This window comes from Carettochelys insculpta, chromosome 21 (genome assembly GCF_033958435.1).
Source record: "Carettochelys insculpta isolate YL-2023 chromosome 21, ASM3395843v1, whole genome shotgun sequence".
NCBI classification, from domain to species: Eukaryota; Metazoa; Chordata; order Testudines; family Carettochelyidae; genus Carettochelys; species Carettochelys insculpta.
This window is the reverse complement of record NC_134157.1, coordinates 9,921,854-9,944,517: the sequence shown is the minus strand read 5'-3', so window position 1 is coordinate 9,944,517 and position 22,664 is coordinate 9,921,854. Positions and strand designations below refer to the sequence as shown.

The 22,664-nt window shown below is 43.4% G+C and overlaps 1 protein-coding gene across 6 annotated transcripts in view; it reads left to right on the top strand.

The window, feature by feature from the left end:
* The window catches only part of EHMT1 (euchromatic histone lysine methyltransferase 1), a 169,490-nt gene that overhangs the window by 13,718 nt on the left and 133,108 nt on the right, over positions 1–22,664 (top strand). The window contains exons 1-2 of one of the 6 annotated variants that reach the window (XM_075015209.1): positions 8,180–8,227; positions 8,681–8,770. The exons of 3 other annotated variants lie outside the window; for them this stretch is intronic. The gene's annotated coding sequence lies outside the window, so the exon portion shown is untranslated. Of the gene's footprint in view, positions 1–8,179; positions 8,228–8,680; positions 8,771–21,304; positions 21,327–22,664 lie in introns of those variants that run through there. 2 more of the 6 variants (XM_075015210.1, XM_075015215.1) reach the window with 2 other exon arrangements.

The following is a 22,664-nucleotide window of genomic DNA, read 5'->3' as shown; positions in this document are numbered from 1 at the left end:
AATCTCTGTCTCTGCCTCCAGTCCGTATATGTAAAGAGGGGATAAGGCTACTGTGATAACTGACCACAGAGGGGCTTACTTCATTTATGGACCTCAGTTGCAATGAGACTCTGAGGTGGAAGGCACTATAGAAGTGCAAACCATTATTATTATTTATTACAGGTTGAACCTTCCTGGGCCAGCACCCTCATGACCTGACTGGCCTTGAACCAGGGAGTTTGCTGAACCAGGGGAGATCTATGGCAGCTTGAAAACCATAACCACTGTTAAAGACTATGTACAATTGGTCAATGTAACCTGTTTTGCATGGAATAAAGGCCCTAATATGAGTTCACAGTACTAGCTTTTATTCCAAAGATGGCAAAATCGTGTGTTCCACAATTTCATGTTGTTTAGCTGAAATTCCCCCTCGAGCAGAGCACCATCGCAAGATCAGTGCATAACTTAAATTATGTCGGACCATCAAGTCTACTGTAGTTAAGGTCTAAACCAGATTTCTCTTTAAGGCTTGTCTCTCCTAAGTGCTTTAACATCTCCACAGTAACTTATATTGCCTTGAAATTGAGAGCGACTGATCAGAGTGCAGGATAGGGTTAGTGCTCCAAAACTTCGTTAAGTCTTATTCTCCATTAGGAAGGCTTTGTTCTGCCCTCTCTGCAGGGGTCTTTATCACCTTTTGCGAAGTAATACTGTGTAATGCACTTACAAGTTAAAACTGCATGTAGGGAACCCCAGCTAGGGTTGTTTTTCTCCACGCAGCATTTGAACTTTTAAAGAAATTGGACGAATTAGACTCAAGTAAAGGAGCTTTCGGCTCAGCAAGGCAAGGTTAGTTTACCCATAAGTTCAGGGATGGGCAATAATTTTTGAAGAGCAGCTGCTTCAAGAATCTTGGTGAGTGACCATGGGCGCATTTTTCTGTTACATTAACGGGAGATGGGGTGGACAAAGTTTGGATGTTGGCAGGAGCTCTGGGCAGGGATGGGGGTTCAGAAGGGAATGCAGGGTTTGGGAGGGAGTTTGAATGCAAGAGGGGATTCTGCCCTGGGGCGTGGGGTGTGAGAGATGCAGAGTTTAGGATGGAGTTTGGGTTCGGAAGGGGATTCTGACTTAGTGCAGGGAGTTGTGGGTGTGGAAGGGGGTATGAGATGCAAGCTGTGCCCTAGGACAGGGGAGCTTACCTTAGGCAGCTCGCAGGCAGCTACTGGCAAGCATACTTCTGTGTGCCCTTAAAGGAAGGTAGAGCAAGTCTCCACTTGCTGACTGCACCTGCAAAGCTCTGTCCTTGCAGCTCCCATTGGCCAGAAACTGACCAATGGGGAGGTGTGAGGATGGTGCTGGGGGTGGGAGCAGCATGTGGAGGCCTGCTGCCTTTCCTGCGCTTCACGGGACATGCAGACATGCTTGCTAGCAGCCTCCAGCTGTGGTGCTTTCAGGAGAAGGATGGCCACCCCACACAGACAGACTCTCTGAGTGCCCTGCTGCATTGCAGGACATTTTCCTCTGGCCTCTGCATTAGTTAGTTCCTTGGGTAGGTGGATGCACATGGGTGAGCAGATCAGTTCCCAGTTAATTCAGAGAATCTCAGAAGCCGGTCCCTTTGCAGTCTGTGTTCCTTTTGGAAACCAATTTTCAGGACACAGTCATTTCCCTAGTTTCTTTCTACAGCTACTAGTTTATATTTGTTTGACCTGGAACCTCAGGATGATGTTGTCACAGTCTGACCTCAGTGCTAGTGGTTTATTCTCCTACATGCTGTCATTTCTTGGTTACACTTCCCCTCCCCATACAGTCACAGGGGGTACAAACTTTGCAAGCTGTGAGGTCTGTCTTTCTGGACACTAGAATGCTCTCTGACTGGCCACCTGGCGTGGGTAGGGTGTCAGAGAAGTAATTGTAGTGCACCCCCTCTCCAGCAGATATGAGGGCTGCCTTCTGTGACAATTGCAGCCTTTCATCAGATAAGGGACCCAGTGTCACTTGTAAACTATCTTTCATGCTATCAGCACAGCATTGTACTTGTAACTGAACCATGTGAGCCGCACATGGCCAATGATTTCCCATGGAAACACATGGAAACGCTCAAAGTGTGAATAAAAAGCACAGTTTCTCTCATAAAATGCTATCGTGTAGTTCTGAGCTGGGTGGGGATGGGGATCTCTGGCCCGTTGCTGTGTTTCACACTCTGGAAATACATTACAGTGCTAGACAGGTATGGCCTGATCTCACAGGCACTTAGGCTCTTTTGTAGCAGTTATCACTGCGTCTAGGGACATATCCACACTGCAGCCGGTACAGAGTCACACCTACAGCAGTGCAGCTTTGCTGCTGTAGCGCAGCCTCTTTCTATGTCGACGGAGGGGCCTTTCTGTTGGAGAGGCACAAAAGTCCCCTCGCCCTAGCCACATCGACACTAGGAAATAGGTCAATCTAACTTGCAGCACTCAGGGTGTGAAATTTTTCACTGGTGGTCCTTTCTGGCCTCAAACTCTGTCCCTTGTCTCGAATTGGAGAGTGCTGTGCTCTGTTCACATTTAAACCAAGGTAACCCCATGGACTTCACTGGAACTCCTCCTGCTTTACATTCAGGTAAGGGAAAGGAGAATCAGCCTCTGAGATTTAATTTTCAACCTCAGAAGCATCATAACCTTGCACAATGGTTGTTTCTCTCTAGAGGCAGAAAAAGTGATACAGTATGTTTCAAATGACTGTGTGCAGCCAGGAATTTGGAGGATCATCTCCCTCTTCCAAATTTTTCCAGAATCCAAACTTTTATCACAGATAACATGCCACAATGAAGCACAACTACAATGGTCTAATTTTGGCAGTAGGCTTTACCTTACCTTGTAATTGCATAGAACACACCAACAGGTAACCTTGGCAGTTGAAACAGTCTACGTCCATCTTGGGGCCAAACTTCTGAAGATAACTGTAGCAGCAGTACACAGGTGCTGAGCCAGCCTGCAGGATTAACGTTCCACAAAACGCCTTGATTCATGTAAGCAGTTGGAAGACTTTGATCATGGAAGAGCCCTGGGAGCTTGTTGGGATCTAGTCATATCCCACAGGTTGATTAGTATTAACTCCCCTACCTAATGCATTTCCTGGATTTGGACGTAACCGCAATTGTCCTATCAGAAATGCCTCCATGAAGCCTCCTCCTACTAGGACTCACTATAAAACCCAACTAGCCATTTGCTTAAGTGCAAACCTCCATACCCACCCTGTGCACCTGTGTAGACACTACCTGCTATAAACGTTTCAAGCCGTGATGGTAAGTCCAGGCTGCACATATCAGAGTAGATCACAACAATGAGAATGATAAGAAATGCTTGTCTGATGCTGAGTCATGCTTCCACATCTCATGGCGACATATTTCCCAACTTCATCAGCTCCACCAGGATTAAAAACAACAAGAAGTCCTGTGGCACCTTATAGACTAACATATTTTGTAGCATAAGCTTTTGTGGGCAAAGACCCGTTTCATCAAACTTCTTGTTGTTTTTGAAGATACAGACGAACTCGGCTGCCTCTCTGATACATATCCATCAGGACTGACATCATTCCTATTGAATCCATTGGGGTTGGCAGTGGGACCTTTGCTAACACTGCAGGGAGAAGATAACCACATTGGGCCTGGCCTTGTGCCAAGGCAGAGTGGATGCAAATCACTGCTAAGTCAGAGTTGTCTGCTCACTTTTGTCAGTGGGGTGTTTCACACCCACTGCCCAATATTCAAAACTGGGGGGAGCTGAGTCTTGTAAAGCTTACCCAGCCCCTTCTGCTAAGTAATGTTCACTTTAGTGCCTGGTGACTTTATCTTAGTCTACGGGAAGCACCTTGTTCCGGTTTTATGTCCCTGATCTCCTCCCCAGAGAGCATCCATTGAGGAGCCCAGCCAGGAGCCTGGTTTCCCTGTGCTCTCGTTTCTAGCATTCGTGGCTGTGACCAGCTACGCACCACAAAGAAGAATGTTCCCCAGTGGTCAAGCTGCTGTTTGAAAAAAAGAAGCACACCCCAGGTGGGTGAGAACAGCCTCAAGGAAGAGTCACAAACACATGGGCAGTATGAAGGGAGAGTCTTTAGGCAACAGTTCTTCAGTCTGAATGCTCACAGATGAACCAGTGTTGATGCCTCAGCTGCGAATGGGTGGCATCCAAATTTCCCTTGTGGTAAATCCTGGAATAGTGAGGCCCTGCACTTGACAGACTCACACCATCAGGAGAGGAACGCTTTAAATTGCAAGCTTCATCAGGTTCTCCTTCCATCTAATGCACTTACCCAGAGAGGCTGGATGTACCTGTCAAGTTTTTGACTTGTCATTTGCTTATCTTCCCTAGGAAAAAGGCAGCAAATTTTACCTTAGCAAATCAGCAGAGGGGCTATGGAAAATTATTTTGATTGATCATTAATGGAGGAACCTCTACTGTTCTGCTGTGTGGTTTGTGGGATTGGCTGCGGGGCTGGTGTTTTGCAGGCTTGCTGTGAAACAGTGATAGCAGCTCAGTGATACAAGCTAATGCCTTTTTATTTTTATTTTATTTTTTGCATGTCCCCGTATGCTTTGCCCTTATATAGAGTACCAAACAAAAAAGGCAAGGCTAGATCAGATAGTGTAACCTGGGTAAGAGTGGGAAGAGAGATCTTTGCTGATTTTGGCTTGATTTCCCACAGCTTCCTGTTGTATGGGGCAATGATGGAAAAAAACACCAACAAGCATTCATGTAGGTCCAACTCTGCAGTGATTGGTTAAAACAGATGACAGTATACAACCAGCCTCATCAAGTGTATTCAGTAAGAATGATACTGTTAAAGCAGCAACTCTCCTGTTCTTCCACACCTGTCTGCAGTGTTGTGGAAGCCTTATAGGTCCCTAGACTATATTATAGAGACCACATGAGTGAGCTAATGGCTTGTATTGGACCAGCTTCGGTTGGTGAAAGATGTCAGCTTTAGAGCTTATGCAGAAGCTTATGCTGTGTAAGCTTGAAAGCTTGTCTCTTCCACCAGCAGAACTTGGCCCAATTAAAGATACTACCTCACTTGCCTTGTCTCTCTGTCTCCCCCTGCACATTCTTCCTAAAGCTAATGAAGTCACTTAAAATGGAGACCACCAGGTATGACCATCCCTTCTCTGAAAGCCTGCATTTTATTGGGTGAGTAATTTTGGTGTCCCTATTCAGAGAAGATGCTGCAGTAAAATAAATGTTATAGTAAGGATGAAAGTGTAGTATTAAGTCCCAAATCTCATTTCATCTTCATTATCCAAGCAGTCCATTGAAGTCAGTAGGGCTACTCATGTGGTTTAGATTTAGTCCTACTCATTATAACAGTAATTAAGCTCACAGGAAATCAGGTCCTTCCTTGGCTCACCTCTTTTTGGGGCTCTTAGATTCCATGCCTGCTTTGCAGCTTGTTGGCTTTCCCTCTTCCTCTCTTGCAGTAAGACTTGGCAGAGAGGAAAGATTCTCATTGCCTCCAGTAAAAGGAGCAGAAAGAAAGTCACTATTGTTATTTTTCCTATGGTAACCTCCATGGGACTTAATAATGGACTGTGCTAGGCACTGTATAAATGGATGGTTTTATACTACTGCAGCACCAAGAGATCCTGATCAGAGGTTGCACTAGGCTCTGTTTGCACTGGCTTAGTGCCCAGCAAATCATACAAACCATCCAGGTCCCTTGTCTGGTCAAGGGGCCTTTTACAAGTCACCTGCACCTGCTAGCATAACAAGCACTCCTGAGGCTGGTTCACCTCTGATTTGCACTTTGGTGCCACCCTGGTAACTGTCTGTTGACTTCACTGATTTGTGCTGGAACAAGTGAGCTACTTGGAAGAACAGAGAAGTGAATTTCCTTAAGATGAACAGGAATATTGACTTTACTGGAACTAAATGCATCACCGAAAAGTTCCTGAGTTTTGTTGGCATGGTGCTATTAAACACACCTTTAGCAGTAAGCTTTGGGTCTCTGCTCAACATTTAAATGGGTCATAGTGATTATGGCTCAAACGATGATCATTTAACAAGGACCACTTCATTCTGCTTTTTGCCTGTAACTAATTATTTTAAGAGGACAAGTTTTGATTCCTCCGCCATTCCACACCTAATTAAAGCTTTCATGATGCCAGTGAGAAATGAGGCATGCAGTGGGCTTATTTCACAGCATCACCCATAGCCAGCCCATTTAGTAAATTAGTAAGGCATAGATTTGCTCCATTGCCAGCTTATCACTGGCTCGCTTGCTCTTTTCTGCCAGGTTTTGTAAATTCTGATATTTTAAAACTGAAAAGAGCTTTGATTTATTGACCTTTTGCCTCTGCAAATCAAGTTGTCTGGGTTGGCATCTGTGGATAAGAGGCTGCCAAGTAATTGCTTATTATTGAGGGATTGCCAGCATGGACTATTTTGCTTGAAGAAGAATCAATAGCAATCAATCTTCAAAGTACAGTATAAACTTTGAAGGAGTGTGACTCATTTCCAAATTGGGAGCAATGGGTCAGGACGACACCATATCTGACCTCCTGACTCTGTCTGTAATCCTTCCATGACGTAGGAAGCAAAATCGTTTTCTGCCTGCTTTTGAGTTTGGGATTTTTGTTCTCTTCATTTCCGGGCCACGTTGTGCATTATTCTAAGCTCTTCCTGTAGCATACACATTGCTCTCAGTGCCTGTGGATATTGATGAGAGTTGAGGGAGCTTAGCATCGTTCAGGATGGATGTAGCCCTAAATTCATTAAATCCCAAAATCACAGAAAAGGGAGGGGTGGTTGAACAATCTGTGCAATGACACATCAAAACCAACCAGTCTGAACACTTTATAAATAAAAGAAAACACTATTTTAATGCATGGTAACAGAGGTTTCCTTCCTGTGGGTGAGTTTATTTAGGTGACAACAGAGCAAAATACCCACTCTTGCCAAATGTTTGTCGTTCCTTAAGGATGCTGTCACTCTGGTTTGTGTTCTCTTTAAAAAGTAGGCATAACCCTTTTTTACCGCTCTGAAGACATTTTGGATTTTTGGTGCAGTTTTGTTGGAATAGTTTAAAAAACAAAATGGGATTTGTAATCTTTTAACAACGTGACACTCTAAAATGTCTAGATTTTAAGTATCAAGGGGGGAAGATCGAGGGCTGGATTGTGATCTCAAACTAATGGCTTCACTTGAGTTAATTCATAGTTACACTTACGTTCATTTGATCAGAACCTGTCCCCTAAATCTAGATTGAAGCAGCCATGACAGCTCTGAAATACGACTATTCATGGGGGTAGGGCAGGAGGGTGTGTTTGGATTCCTACGGGCTGTGAAGAGTAATTAAGTAACAGGATATAAAATAGATGAGGAGGCAAAGGAGGGAATGTGAGGATGAAAATGGAAAAAACAGGAGACTTGATGTGTAAGAGCTACATCTGTGTCTTTCAGTTGTAAACGTTGTCATTTTAACCAAGAAAGCTGATTGAAGAAAGCATCTATGGAATGAGCGAGAGGGAATTAAGTTGCTGCTATTGAGATATAATGTAGGATGAGCAGAGAATGCCTGGACAAGATTACTTCCAACTGTCTTGTTTAGTTATTGGATTTGTTGCCAGTAAACAAATCCTCATTTGCATTGGCCCTTAATCTGTAGAGTTAAACGTGTTTGTTTGGGGCTGTTACTTACTGTGACACACTATTAAAAACTATAGCTTTAAAGATGTTCCTTTTGAATAAAAACGCTCCCCCCTCAAATCTTTTCTGCCCTTTCTAAAAAAAGCTGAGATGAGTCAAGAAATGATAAGGTGGAAAAAACTGCTAGGGAGAAGGAGCTATTTTGACTATAGCTTCATTAGAGGGGACCCTCTACCAGTTTGTCAGGACAAAGTCAAGAGCAGACATTTAAACTGTATTTTACCACTGTAGAAATGTGGGATAGGGCATGCTAGCCTGAAGGTTTTTAAAGTTACTGGAGGTAGGGTTTGTCGGAGACTCTTGCTAGAACTTCAGAAAGGGATTAGCACTTGTTTATAGGGCTATTCAACTTCGCATGTAGTCCTGAAATGGCATTTCCTCATGTCTGCAGCAGCCCTCATTTCATGAAATGGATGCAACTGCTGAAAAAAGATCTCGCGTGAGCATGCTCACTGGAAGATTAATCCTTTAGAGGGAGTTGGAGAGTTAAGCTACTGTAATTTCTCTGCAGTTGGCTGCAGTAAACAACTAAAGACACGAGGAAAAAATTGACAGAGGTACATGGGAGTAATGTACATATTTTTTTGTGTTTCTACTTTAACATAGAGGGGTTGATAAAGGTTTTCTCTACAGAAAACTGGGAAAGAAGGATCTTTGCTGTGATTTTATGGGTAACCTTCATGTTGTGGGTTTCTGTTGTTTTCCAGGCCTATTTCAGGGCAGGGCCATACTGAGAAGCTGGCTTACTTTCTAGAAGAGAGTAGAGCCCTGTTTTGCCTTCATGTTGGGCTAAACGAATAGTCCAGTTGAGGCCTGTTGCACATTGTGTTTGTTGGGCAGGAAGGAGCTGATAACACTGAGTCGCTTTCACTTGTGATCATAGCCCAACATGAGTCTTTTAAAAAAATACCCTGTTTCTGTTGAAAGTGAAGTTGTAGAGAGACTAGCTTTGATTGCTTGTAGAATAATAGTCTTTTTATTCACTTTTTTTTTTTTTAAAATCCAATAAGCACTGCCAACTTGTCTCCATGAAGTATCTTAGCTTTGGTCTGAAGGAAGATCCCTTCTGAGTGCTGAAGGGAGTCTGTCTTGATGGTGAGGTAAGTTTTGTGTGCTCAAGGACAATGTCAAGGTGAAACTGGGCCATTTTGTTTTTCAATCGCTCTTTGGTGGGTGCAGTCTGAAAGAGTGAAATCCTTTGTCGGTTATTAGTGAAAGGACAGCATGTTATCAGCTGTTGCCCTGAAAGCATGGATGTAGGAAAACATTATTTATCATCCTCAATACTTTAATTAACAACAACATCAGCAACAAGAAGCTTAAGACGCTGCCTTTCAAGGGCCCTGCTGTAACTCCATTAAAGTCCAGCCCAGTTTAGTTTCTTCTTATGCTGATTCAGCACTGTGTGAGAGTTGGGCAGGGCAGAGCTGAGTAACCCACAGCTTGGGTGTTTGCCATTGAAATTTCTAACTAATCCTTGTGGGGGATGATAGAATCGAGGCAAACTGATTGTCAGTGAAGCATGGTGGGGAATATTTTTTGGAGTGGGGTGGCACTGACTGTTACATGCCTGCCTTTAGTAATTCCCCTGTCTTCTGTAGCAAGAGTACTTATGGATTGCTTTGTACTTTATTAGTTCCAGGACTATACTGCTGGAGCAAAAGCGGGGAAGGGCACACTCCTCCTAGTTTTGAAGAAGCCAGAGTGTCTGGCAATATGATGAGAGAGATTGAACAAAAGGCAACAGTTCTTTTTTAGTGTCTGTACCATTGAGAAGCTGTGTTGGATGGTTGCAATGTTAGTCCTGGCGTTGCCTGTGGTTAATGAATTTCCAACAGCAGCAGGAGTTTGTGTTTGCAAGTGCTGCATATTGGAAAATGGCTGCTTACGTCCTGGGTAGTATGAAGAAGAGGAGAGGGTTTGAACAGGTACACAAATGTTGATGGCTCCCATTACATTCTTCCTGCAATAGCTGTCGGTTTGTACACAACACGTAGGTGAAAGTTAAGGCAGTCGAATGAGTTCAAAAGGGCATTTCTACCACATACTTAGCTGAGTTTGATATGTTGTGTTTTTAGGAAGATTTTGCTAGCCCATTGTTGAGTTGTTGGGTTTATTTTTCTCTCAGAAGCATTGTCTTTCGCTCCTTTCCGAAAGCCCTGGCTAGCCCAGATTGTCAATGTTCCGTGGACACTTTTAGGGTGTACTGTTGTGTGTGTGTGTAGGGGGAATAATTAACTACTAAATGCAAATGAGTTGAATTTTGCTGTTTTAAATACCATTGTAGTCTCTCTCAGAGGTTGAGTTAATTATGTCTTCCTTTTGTTAGGTGCGAGGAAGGGGTTTTGTATGTACATATATATGGGGAGGAGCATTGTTTTCAGAATATATTTTCAAATGTGAAGGAACAAAGCCGTGTTTGTCATGTTGGAAGAGCTACAGTTCTGCTGAGATCCAGCAGTGCTGCCTGGTTTCTCAGTGTATGTGTGCATTTTCTAACAAGGATGTTTTATCTTTTGTCTCCTGCCAGTGAAAGATCTGCAGGCACTAAAAGGGTTTTTATGATGAGAAAAACCACTCAAATTCAGGGGAAAGTACAACTGGCTGAAACAAAGGGGGCTGTTTTTCAGTTTTATAAGATAAAATGTAAGGAAAAAAACTGAAGTAAGAAAACCAAAAAGGGGACTTAAAATCTGTTGCTTTTGTTTGCGTGTGGGCATAGCAATTGCCATGCTGGAGTGCTGGAATCGCCATGTGGAAGTGCTGGCATGTCTGTCAAATATAAAATCCAAAGGTCTCCTAACACCAGGGCTGTGTGGGATTACAAGGAAGAAACCTCCTGCTGGTGTAGGATCCATACATCACTGTCTCTTTCCCTGAGTACAGACAGTTCTTGTTTCCTTCCTTGTTTTGCAGAAAGTGCCGATAGCGCCTGGATCAATGCTCTTTGCCATTCTCTTAATTTCAATCTCATCCAGGGGACAGGCAAGAATTAACCTGGTCATTAAAACAATTCCATATGCTCTTCTCAATCTCTTCCAGCCTCTGGCCTTTCTTCTTCTCACTTGTCCTTTCAGAAGGTGGCCTAGGACTGCAGTGTCTGGCGCCGGAAACAAAAGGGAAGACTCAACACAAGGAGAAATTCGACATTTTAATGCACTCCTTTTGGCTGAGAACCAATCTGCTCTGGTCATCTTACACAGGGGTAGGGCCATGGCATAGCGCAGCTTGGTTCAGACTAAAAAGTGTAATATAAACAGTTTTGGCTTATTTAATAAGAAACCCAGTCCTCTGGTGTCACTATACATGCAGCTTCTCAGGGTGTTCATGCATCCTGGTCAAGGCTTGGTCTCGCTTGGTGGGACTTCTGCCTGAGCAATCCCCAAGCCTGTTATCCTTCCTATTGATCAGCCCATGCAGGACACCGTTCTTTTTCCAGATAGGTGGCTGGGCAGCTGCTCCATGATAGGAAAGGCCCTCCACTGGTTCATTTGATGGGAATCAGCCACACCGCTGTCTGACTTAGGTTTAGCCTGAATTAAGTTTCAAAAGTGCGCTCTCAGAAGTGTGAGTAACTAACACATTCTGAAAATCTTGTGCAGACAAGGCAGCGTAGACTTTAACAGGTGATAAGCTGGTTGAGCTCAGATTCATGCAATGTAGCTCTGCGGCTGTGAGTGCTGGGATAGGCTGACTGCCAGAGACAGGTTAGCCATCAGACTGTGTGGACCCCATCTGAGCAAGGTAGGGGAACACAGCAATTCAGTCACCAGCAGCTTGTTGATATTAGCGCTTCCATCCTTGCTGTTGTAGGTGGAGCTGCACCACTGCTGGTGCAGTGTTGGCAGAATTTGGAAGAGCAGTCCTCGCTGTCTTTTGCTAGGCTCCTCGACTCCATTGTAGATACCAGCTGGGGAAGTTAAGTGCCAGAATACTACTGGATTTTTAGTGGGATTGGGTACCTAATTTTCTTAAGCTCCTTTGCAAATCCCGGCTTTAGGGCTAGCTTTTGCTTTTTGTTCCTCTAATGCAACTCTGCTTAATTCAGTGGAGGAACTGAAAGCAGAATAGGGCCTTGCAGACTAGTAGATGCCTAACTCTTTGGGAGAACATCAGCTTGTTAAAAGTAGATTATAAGAAATAAAGTGGAACTGACTGGGCTTTCAGACCCCTGAGACCAGTTCTCAGAAGCGTTACAAGGCTGCAGCAGTGATCCAAAGGCAAACACAACACACCAAATAAGCTATATGGGACACACTGTATTCCTCAGTCATTACTAGCCAAATAGTGACCATCAGAGGCCTTTGCTTCAGCATCTTAACTCTTTCCACCAGCTGTTATCTGATTGGTAATTACCTTAAAGCCTGACATATGGCTTAAGCACTGTAATTATCCACTGTGCTGAATCTCCTTTTTTCTGGGAAAATGTTCAAAGGTGTGCTTTTTAGATAATGGAGTTTGTCTGCACTTGTGCCTTGTGGTGTCTTGCACTAGAAATGGAATTATCTGCTCCTCTTCCCCCCAAATTGTCCTGGTCTGCTGGCCCCTGTGGAGTCCAGTTCAAAGACTGCATTTCGTAACCCTCAAAGGGCTCCTAACTGCTGCAATCCCTCTGCTCTGGCAACATCGCCAAGTGCCACTCCCTACACCACGGCGGGAGGGAACAGAGGCCTACCTGCTCTTTCACATGTGCCATTCATTCAGCCTGGCTGTCTTGCCTGAGTCAGGTCCCCACTTTCCCACAGTGTACAGGAGCTCTGCGGATTGTTCTGCAGAGGCTAGTGCATGAGCAAAAAGAATTGGACTCTATCATAATCAGCCAGGGGAGCTCTGCCCAGAAAAATGGCTCACCTCCCTGATGTGATGCCACTAGGAGGGGACAGAGCTGGGGATGGGTTACACTGGCTGGAAAGAGAACTCTCCCCTGGACTTAACAAGGCAGGAAAGCAGAAAGTAGTTTAGGGCAGGGGCTCTCAGCCTTCTCTCCACCCATGCTATAAAACTCCAATGCCCATCTGTGCCACAGTAGCTCCTTTTCTGCATGCAAAAGCCAGAGCTGGCATTAGAAGATAGCAAGAAGGGCAGTTGCCCTGGTGACCTGTGCAACAGGTATCCCTGCAAAGCTACATGATTCAGACTTTGGCTTCAGCCCCTGGTGGCAGGACTTAGAGCCCCAGGCTTAAGATTCATGTGGCAGAGCTTCATTGTTTTGCCCTGGGCCTCAGGAAATCTAACACTGGCCCTGCTTGGTAGACCCCCTGAAACCTACTTGTGGCCCCCTGGAAGCCCCAGACCCCTGGATGAGAGCCACTGGTTTAGGGATCTCTCTCTCTCTCTCTCTCTCTCAGGGACAGGGGGTATTGTACACATCTGCAAACCAGGGTTAATGATTATGTGACCCACAGGAGGATAAGGCTTTATTAAATAATGAGCATAGATGAAGTACCTTCCAGTTCTTGGATGAAAGGTGCTACAGGGGAACAAAATGTTATTGTCCATAAAGTATCTTTGAAAACTGATATCCATGAAAGGAGAGGGAGAGAGAATGCACTTTAGAATTAGGTGTGGTAGCTTGCAGGGGAAGAACAATAAATGAAACTGTGAAAGATGTGAAATGTAAATGATAAATTTGCGACGATGCTAGTTACAAGGAGGGGAGACTGGGAAGACCCAGGAAGGGCTAGGTGTGTAGGGTGTAGTGTCAGGAATAGGCAGGTTTTTAAGGTAGAATTTGAAGAGAGGACATAGCACAGTGGCTTGTGAAGAGAAGGACGTGCACAATAAATCATTCTTAGAGCTCCTTGACCTACTTGCTGTCAGTAATTTGTAATTAGAAAGTGGGGGAAAAAGTACACCACCGAAAAGTTAAAGATGAGTCTTTCCTGCCTGCCATCTGCAAAGGCCTGGAATTTACCCTGACCCCTCTGGAGAAAGCAGAAGGGGAAGCCCAGGTCCACATATTTCACTCTGGTGTTACGAATCATGGTGCCGAAGAGGACAGCATTGGAATTCTGAAACCAGACTCAGATTTACCTACCAACTTTAATGTGCAAGCTCCTTAATGTGAGAGCAGCTCCTTCCCCAAGAATGACACAGGTGTTACGTAATTAGCTCGCTGGAGAAACATCTCGCCTTGACACATTGTGAGCGTTTAGAAACTGTCTGTCCCTTCCCTCCATCAGATCCATTGCAAACAAAAGTCTGCCTTCCCAGCCTCTGTGCCTTGAGGAGCCCCCACTAACTTGATATATCTTAATCTGATTTTATTTTCCAGATCATTTGATTCCTCAGTGGTTCTGCAATCCTTAGTGTTCTCAGGAATCCTTGGGTCCATCAATCCTTATCTTGGTGTTTTTGGTTTCCTTGTCAGGCCCTAGCAATGTTGAAACAAAGTTTCCAAACTGACTCTCATGTACAGTTTGAACCTCTCTAATCTGGCTCACTCTAGGCTGGCAACATCCATAGTTTGGAATGATTTTAGTTAGCTGGACAGCCACTTATCTTTGATGTGACCAGGTTTCTTGTGGTGTCGTAAAGTTTGTTTACAGCATCTACTCCTGGCTGTGACTGTTCTGTGCTGTTATTTAGCTGTAGTTTACCCTAAAGGTCTTCTAAGAGCCCAGTAAGCAGAGTAAGTGTTGATAATGCTGCTAGACAATATCGACCTCCCGTGGTCCAGCAAATTCTTTTGTTCAGCACCGTTCAGGTCCCAAGGGCACCCAGACTAGAAAGGTTCAACCTGTATAGTCCAAAGTGTTTATGACCTGGAAACTTTCAGTATTGTGTTTACAACAATTCTGCCCTCTTAGTAGTATGACACTGGTGATTTACTTTCCTCTTTCCCTGTTGGAGACTGGGAAGCAAATGCAAAATATTTAGTAGGTCCACCTGTGTGTTTGAAGGTCGTTGGGTTTTTGAGGTGTCCTAGTAAATGGTTAATCACAAAACAGACCACTAAATATCTTAAAAAAAAAAGTGAGTTAGCAAATGAAACTGAAAGCAGCGCTCTTCTACTCTGTATATAGCACTAAACCCTGTCCAAGTAACCTTCCTCCTACACTTAATTTAGGTACAGCTTCCAATCTTCTCTAAACTGATGGAAATCCAGTCAAACTGCAGTGACTTCAGTGGTATTACTCCAGATTTACACTAGAGCAAAGGAGATAAGTCTGTCCCTTAATTTTTGCATTGTTTTTTACTTTCTAAATAGCATCTAAAAATTGATAATGAGAGTGTCTGAACAGACAATCATCTCCTAAGTATTGCTCCTGCTGATTGCATACAGGGAGTGGCTTGGGCTTTCCCAGGTTATTTACCTCCAGAAGTTCTGCAGTTATTTTGCAGGCTTCCTCCAAGAACACCTTGAATAGGAAGGAAAAATGGAAAAGTCCCTTAGTTTTCAAAGTTGTCACTTGTGCTTTTGGCTAAGCTGATTATTTTATTTATTCCAATAATCCTCTCTTCCAGAATAAAACAAAATTGTCTGCTTATTTCTGGAGTGATTTGCCCTTCAGACAGAGTTGCTAGGCAAAGTGCTTAAAACCTGGGCTGAAAAGATGGCTGAGGGTTTAAAATCTCTGAGCTGCTGTAAGAGAGGGTTTGGATTTTAATAGGCTACTGTCCACTTTGCCACAGAGAGCACCATTTGTGCAGTGTTCTGTGGGATTATGAAGCTCTTTCTCTACATATTAAAAATTGGGTCAAACCTGTTGTGATAGATAGTGTGTGTTAGGATTTTGTTGGCTGGAATTGAATCCCTAAAATTATACAGCATTAAATACAAATGATTTTTTTTTAATGTGGGGCATGCTCCTTTTTTCCCACTGTGTTTACTTGTTTGATGACTAATCAGTTTCAGCAGCATTAAACTGTAAGAAAACAGTTAAAGATCTATTTTAGTGAATGCTGATTGGACAATGACAGTTACTGTATATCGTACCTGGCTCTTCGGACTGTTAAATAGCACGTGATTTCCTGTCTTCATGGGGAACATTACCTAGTTAATACAGCAGAATGCTGTATTATATCTTGAAAAAGGTCAAAAGGAATGTCATAATATTTAGTAATGAGAGTAGCCACTGCAGAGAGAGGGGTCAATGTATGTGGTGAAGAGAATTTAATCTTTATCTCGGGTCATGTTGTCTTTTGATCCTGCTGCTAAATTTTGTTCTTCATGTGTAAGAATGCTTTTACCGTGGGATTTACAGCAGTGTATTTGCCATTGACATCTGTGGAGTGACTTCAGATTCAGACAGGAGCAGTGGAGGAGAGATTCAACCTCTCTATTTTGTCGTTTACATTTCCCAACCTAAACAGCCACATCCAAATTTCCTCCTTGGCCATGAGACAAAGTTCAGCTCAGGACAGAACGATGAATGGGCTGAACAAATAGCTTGGTTACTAAAGGGCAAACCGGCTTCTTGTGGCTGATACGATCCTCCTCCTACTGACCATGAATTCTTAGTGCGCCGGCCAGTCTCATCCATTGCACTAGCCAGGAATGCTTTAGTTCATATTCCAGTCAGAATGTGAATCCTCATTCCCAGTGGTGGTCTCTGCACAATTCAGATTACACTGAGCTGTAGGAAATACCGTGAATACTGTCATACCCCAGGAGTGACTAGTATGAGAGTAGGAGAGAAGAGAATGAAGAGGGGCTGTTGTTCAAACCCATTTGCTTTGACCACCAGCATTGGACACAAGGAGCTGAATTTGGAGCTGGAACAGGTGAGTACATCATCATCAAATTCATTGGAGATACTCACTTGTACTAGGGCTGAGTTTGGTCTGACAGCTCCCTCCTCACCTCGCTCCATGGTCACAGGGCTCTGCTGCCTGGACAGTTCCACTACAAGATATGTGCATGTAAACCAAAGGTGTGTGAAGTGAATTAAGTGTTGATTGCACCGGACATTGACTGTGAGAGCTGTGTGCTGCCTCTGCATCCAATCAAAGAACTCTTACTCGTCAATCATCACACCCTGCAAATTCTAGAGTAGGTTTGTCTTATCCTGAGAGACCATCTTGGTTACAACAATTTTGCAGTGCCTTAGGATGGAAGAAGGCCACTCATGCAGCCCATTCACTCCTCTAGGTTGTCCATTGCTGGCCCAGGGATATTTCTGTGGGCCTGACTGCACAGGTGAGAATCTCTTGCATTTCCATCAACAATTTGACCCTCCCACCACATGTGGGAGAACAAATCTCTACCCACTTCATTCAGCATAGATCCTGGGGTGGTCTTTTAGTTACATACCATAAAACTAGCAAGACAGCTAATTAGTGAGGACCCTAATGGTGTGTGTGTTGCCAAACAGTGGTTTAGAATTGGTCTGTATAGCATATTACCACAGAACTGTCTCTCCCTCCCATTCTGAACTCATCTGTTTATGCTTTTGCTGTAGAAGATGATGATGATTTGTTAAGTATTGTCAGGCTACTTGGCACACAGCAGACATTGAGGTAGCCCTAAGAAACTTAAAATTTCACAGTCTGCTCCCCTTGAATTCAATAGGAAAGTTTCTATTGACTTCAGAGTTTCAGGATCAGTGCCTTAGTTAAATACAGGGCCAATTTCCCTGCTAAGTTAAAGCAGTGTAGTTCCACTGAAGCAATGGAGTTATGCTGATTTACATCAGTGGAGGATGTGACACACAGGCAGTGTATTTCAGATGTTCCTGATACACAAGTTGAAGGCTGACTCTGGTTTTTTAACAGAGGTCATAATCTGGCCCTGAGAGTTTAACTCTTCATTGATGTTTTAAAAGAGGTGGACATTGCTTAAGAGTCCATGCAGGCCAGGATCTGAAGGAGTTGGCCTGTTAGTTGCAGCTTTGTTACAACTGATGCAGCAGATTATTTATGAGGCATACAACAGAAATGTAACTGCATTACACCCTTTGATAGTTTTACATCATTCTGAAAGAACACATGTGGGCCATGACCCAAAGGCTTTATGCCTGGGTGTTAGCTGGAGCTGTACTTTGGCTTCCAAGGAACACATTACCAAAACTTTGCTGCAAATAGATAAAAAATAACCTAATCAGCAAACTAGCTGGTCCTACCTGGGGAGTTGGTGTAGAGACACTAAGGAATTCTGGCCTAGTTTTCTGCTATTTTGCAGCAGAATATTGCTCCACTGAGTGGCTCAGCTCTTTTCACACAGGACCAGTAGACAGCCAGTTGAATGAAACCCTTCATATAATAACAGGCACCAAGAAAGGTACTGACCAACTTAGCTTGGTTGGAAAGAGAGAGGCCTCTCTCCAGACATCAGACACCAAGCAGCCTTGCAGAATCTGTGTCACAGAATTCAAGACTTGCCACATCTATCCCAGTTTAAAAATGTGTTTAATTTACTGAGCCGCTATCTCAGCTGCAGGCACCCTACTTGGAGAGTTCCCCTAAGAACTCTCAGGATCATTTCCAGATGGGGTACTGAGTGGCAAGAACAAGCTTCAAACATAGTCAGTGCCTTCCTCTAGACAGATCCAATGGTGCATCCTCCTGATTTGGGCCTTTCCCTCCATCTGTGGGTAGAAGTCAATTGCTTCAGAGATGGAATGATGGTGACTTGCCATTTTGCCATCTTGGCTTGGTTTAGGCTGTATATTTCCAGGTTGCACCTGTCAACTCCTGGATGCGTACAATGGCCTTCCCTCAGTTGTTGACTAATTAAGACTAACATGCTTGGCTTGACGATCTATGTAGATATATGTATTTCCCATTAGTCTACTCACAGACTCATCCTAGAATCTGTGAGGTGGTATGTTTACACCTGAATACTGCAGGATCTGTGAACCTTACTGGCTTTGTAAAGCTGTGCGCCTACTGATGCCTTACACAATCTCCTAATTTATATCAGTTACTTCACAGTATGCCAGCTCCGCTATTTTTTTTCTTTCCTAGACTGATGAAAGAAATATGGTTGCAACATACCTTTATTTCTTTAAGGATTATGTACTGGACACCCCAGAAAAATGAACAACTGCCCATTCTTCATTGTAAGGAAGGCCAGGCTGGGCTCCCCAGTCTGCAGCATGGCTGATTTTTTTGGGGTGTCAGGTGCTTAACCCTCAAAGAAATAAATGTGTGTCTCAAGCATATTTCTTTCATCAGTCTAGAAGAGAAAAAAAAATAGCAGGGCTGGCATACCGTGAAGTAACAGTGGTATAAATCAGTAGACTGTGTGTAAAGCATCAATAGGCACACAGCTCTACAAACCCAGTAGGATCCTACACATATGTGACATTTCAAGCCCTATTGTTTATTCTGTAGTGAAACAGCACCTTCTCATTATTGCTAGCTCCCATGCTGTCTGAATTTTAATGGATCCAAATTTCAAGTAGTGTCCTAGTGCTGGGTGCCCAGAAATACTCCCTCTTGGTCGCAGGCTCTAAATGCCCAGAGAAATGGTTTACGCTCTGATGCCTCCTGTGTTAGGAGACTGTGTGCATGCAGAGGGGAATGTACTTGAGGATCCAGTAGGTGTTTTACATCTCTGTCTACTAGGATGCTTGACATGGGTCACAAGACTACATTCTGCCCTTTCTCCTCGCAGGCCCCAGAGGTGAGAAAATGGGCAGCCATCCCTACAGAGAGAACAACCTGCCAATCCTGTGACTGCAGCTTCCCTTCTTAGGTTATGCCTGCACTGGGCATCTTACAGTGGTGTGGCTGTGTCACTGCAGTTGCCCATTGTTAGGCGTGCTGTGTGGCTGCAGCTTACTTCTCCTGGTGACAGAAGGGCAGTAACTTCACTGCTTGGAGTACGGCTCCTGCTGAGAAAGTGCTGTCCACACCTGTGCTTTTTGTCGCTAACTCTGTTGCCCTTGGGGGGGTGTTTTTTCATACCACTGAGCAACACAAGTATTGATGATGAAAGTGCAGCGTAGACGTAGCCTTACTGAGCAAGAAGAAATTCCTTGTTAAGAAACGGTCATGTAAATTCTGTACATCTGCGGGAAAGGCCCATTTCAGCTCTCCTTCAGGGTTAGCCATTTAGTCTGTGAATTTTTCTGGTGGGTACCTTAACGAGCTCTTAATCATCTGTGTGTTGTAAGAATAGGTCCATAGGCATAACCACACACTAGGCATGAACTTCAGGTGAAACAGGAAACCACGGCAATAGTATATTCCGAAGGTTTTTTTCTCCCTCGAGTGTGGTGGTACACACCTCCATGATTGTCTTAAGCTCTTCTTTCCCCATTTGTGGTTTTCATTGTCTCATTGACAGTTTCACCTTTGACTTTACAGTTCTGCATAGTTCTGTGCAGGAGGGCTGACTATAAAAGTGAAGTTCTTTGCAGAGTGGGCTTGTTGCTTATGGCTGCTAAAAAAAAGTTGTGTTTCCCAGTAATATTTCAACAGCTGCTGTTTGCCTCTTGGTACTTCTAGTTTGGGTTTGAGAATGTGCAGAGACCCCAATTCTGCAGTCTGTTGCAGCCACGGGTGACCTCCAGAGGCACAGTGGTACTTGGGTCTGCTCGCCTGGCTCAAACAGGCCTGTGACCAGAATCATTCCTAACACAGAGCTACCTCATCAAGATTCACTAGGGTACAGATTTTTGTTGTTCCAAAAACCAGGATTAAGAGCTGGAATTTTATTTATGTATTTTAAAAACCCAGACTAACTGAATGAACTTTCTTTCCCCTTTCTAAGTTGCCACTACACATTAAAGCAGATGGAAATGGTCACATAGCTAAGATCATGGCTTCATGGCCCTTCCCTGGCTATCATTGCTCAGAGAAAATGGGGAATGGATGGCCCGGACAGGATAAAAAACAGCCCTTAAATGTGTTTCAAGCTCTTTCCTTCCCAATGCTCTTTTTAAAGAATTACAAATGCATGTTGGCATAGAAACTACAGAATCTGATTGAAGCATGCAAATGTAAAAGGATCTTTTCTGTGTGAGTAACATGGACTGAGGCTCAGAAAAAGCTGGCTAAAATCATTTACAAGGCAAAGAAAATTATCCAGATGTTGCTGGAATTATAATAAAATGAAATATTTAGGGGTTTTAATTTGCACTTAAAATTCAAGAAGGCTCTAATATAGGGAATGCAGGTACATTACCATTGGGTTCTCCACTCTCACCCTTTTTTTGGAAAGAATTTATGGCCTACAAATATAGCTAAAATCTGTTTGGCTTTGAGTAGTGCCAAATCCTCATTAAAACGTGGCTATTTCGGAGGTTTAATTTGTTGGAAATGTATCTGAGATGCAGTTTGGTTAAATTAAGCAGTAATATTGGCTTGGATGTTGTTTGAAATATTAAATGTGGCAGTCGGAACACCAAGCAAAATGTTTGCACATTTTAATCGCTTAAGAATCTCTTAGTTTAGTCCGAGCCATGATCTGGAATGCTTAAAACTGTCCCAGTTCTCCATTTGGAAGGGAAATATTTGCTTCCTTTCCCCCTGCAAGTCCCAAAGAGTAACACAGTGTCTCATGCACCTTGCTTCCACTCACTTCCTCTTCTGCTAGCTAGCACAACTGCAGTGCCATGAGCTGAATGAAGCTGTGGAGCATTGTAAGAAAGCTCTCACTGAGCATGCTCCTCAGCACCTACCGTGGGGTTGGAACTCATGGACAGACCAGTGTAGGCCTCTGAAATCCTTGATGAAAATCTTTAAAGCCAGCACAGCCAAAGAGAGGTATGGATCATATTGAGCTTTATTTAAGAGGTTTTTGCTGCTGATTCTTCAGTCCTTTGGGGTTTCCTAAAAACTGACTTAGAGGAAATGGTTTTCTAAACTTACATGGCTTAGCAGCACATATCAGTAGTTTGTCTCTGTGATATTTTATCTGTTCTGCTGAAGGCCAGGCTAGTTCTTGTAGCATGGAACCTTTGCACTTTTCATTTGTGTAGCGTAAGATGGCATTTCTAAGAAGCTGCCTTTTGCTTTTATATGTTACTGCCGTTGGAAATGCTCCTTTTTTCATGTGTGACCTTAGAACCAGGTGAGGCCACTAATTGCAGTCAGTTGATTTTTTGTTTTTGTTTTTTTAAATTGCCTGTGGCAAGTCCAGCCAAGTCTTTCTCTCTCTAATGCAGCAGAATTAGACAACACTCTGTCATTTTGAGTATCGAAGTAGGTAGGCAAAGAGAGCCATGAAATGCAGCTTACAAACCTTGTGATTCATTCATAATGTATAATAACATGGGTGGATTTGTTGCATAGCATTTTGGGGATTGTTTACTTTAGATGTGACATTTTCCAGAATTCAATGATATTTTTTTATGTTCTTTCTTTAACGATGGAAACGAGTGTGATCATGGTAAATAGGTTTTTTCAATGGGCCTAACAACTTTGTGTTCCTATTTTGGATTTTTGCCTTGGTTTTCAGATTCCATGGTATTAAAATGGGCATCTGGATGAAGAGTCCATGTAGTTTCTTACATACCGCGATGTTATTCTAGAATAATATTATTAAGCAGCATTGTGTTGCTGCTGCCTCATCTGCAAGTTTATAGCGCTTTCACCCCTTCAATTAATTATGTTATCGCTTTGATATAAAAGAGGTGCTACTTAAGGTCAAGAGGCCCATAGTTTCCGTAGGATTTTTCTCTGTCTGTCTTAAAACTCCATGTAATTCTTACTGTTTGAGGGTTTAGAGTAAAATAAATAAAGTGTCAGTGCAATTTCCATTTGTTTTTAAATTTTAAAATTGGTGTTAGTAACTAGTTCTCCTGAGCAACCCTACAATAACAAATCCGTCTGTTTTAAATCATAATGCTGAAAATCAATTAGTGTGCCTTTTTGATTAAACATAACCCACCTGTCAGTGGCACCACTCTTAATTGTTTTCAGTAAAACCTATAGTCATCAACCACTGCACAATGGAGGGTGGGGAAGGAAGCATCAGAAGGGAAGTAAATAAGTGTCAAACGATTCTTCTTGATGGCTGTGAAATGCACCAGAGCAGAGGGCTTTGAAGCTTTGATGCTCACCTGTGACGTGTAGGTGCTGTGGGGGTGGTGGCAGGAATTC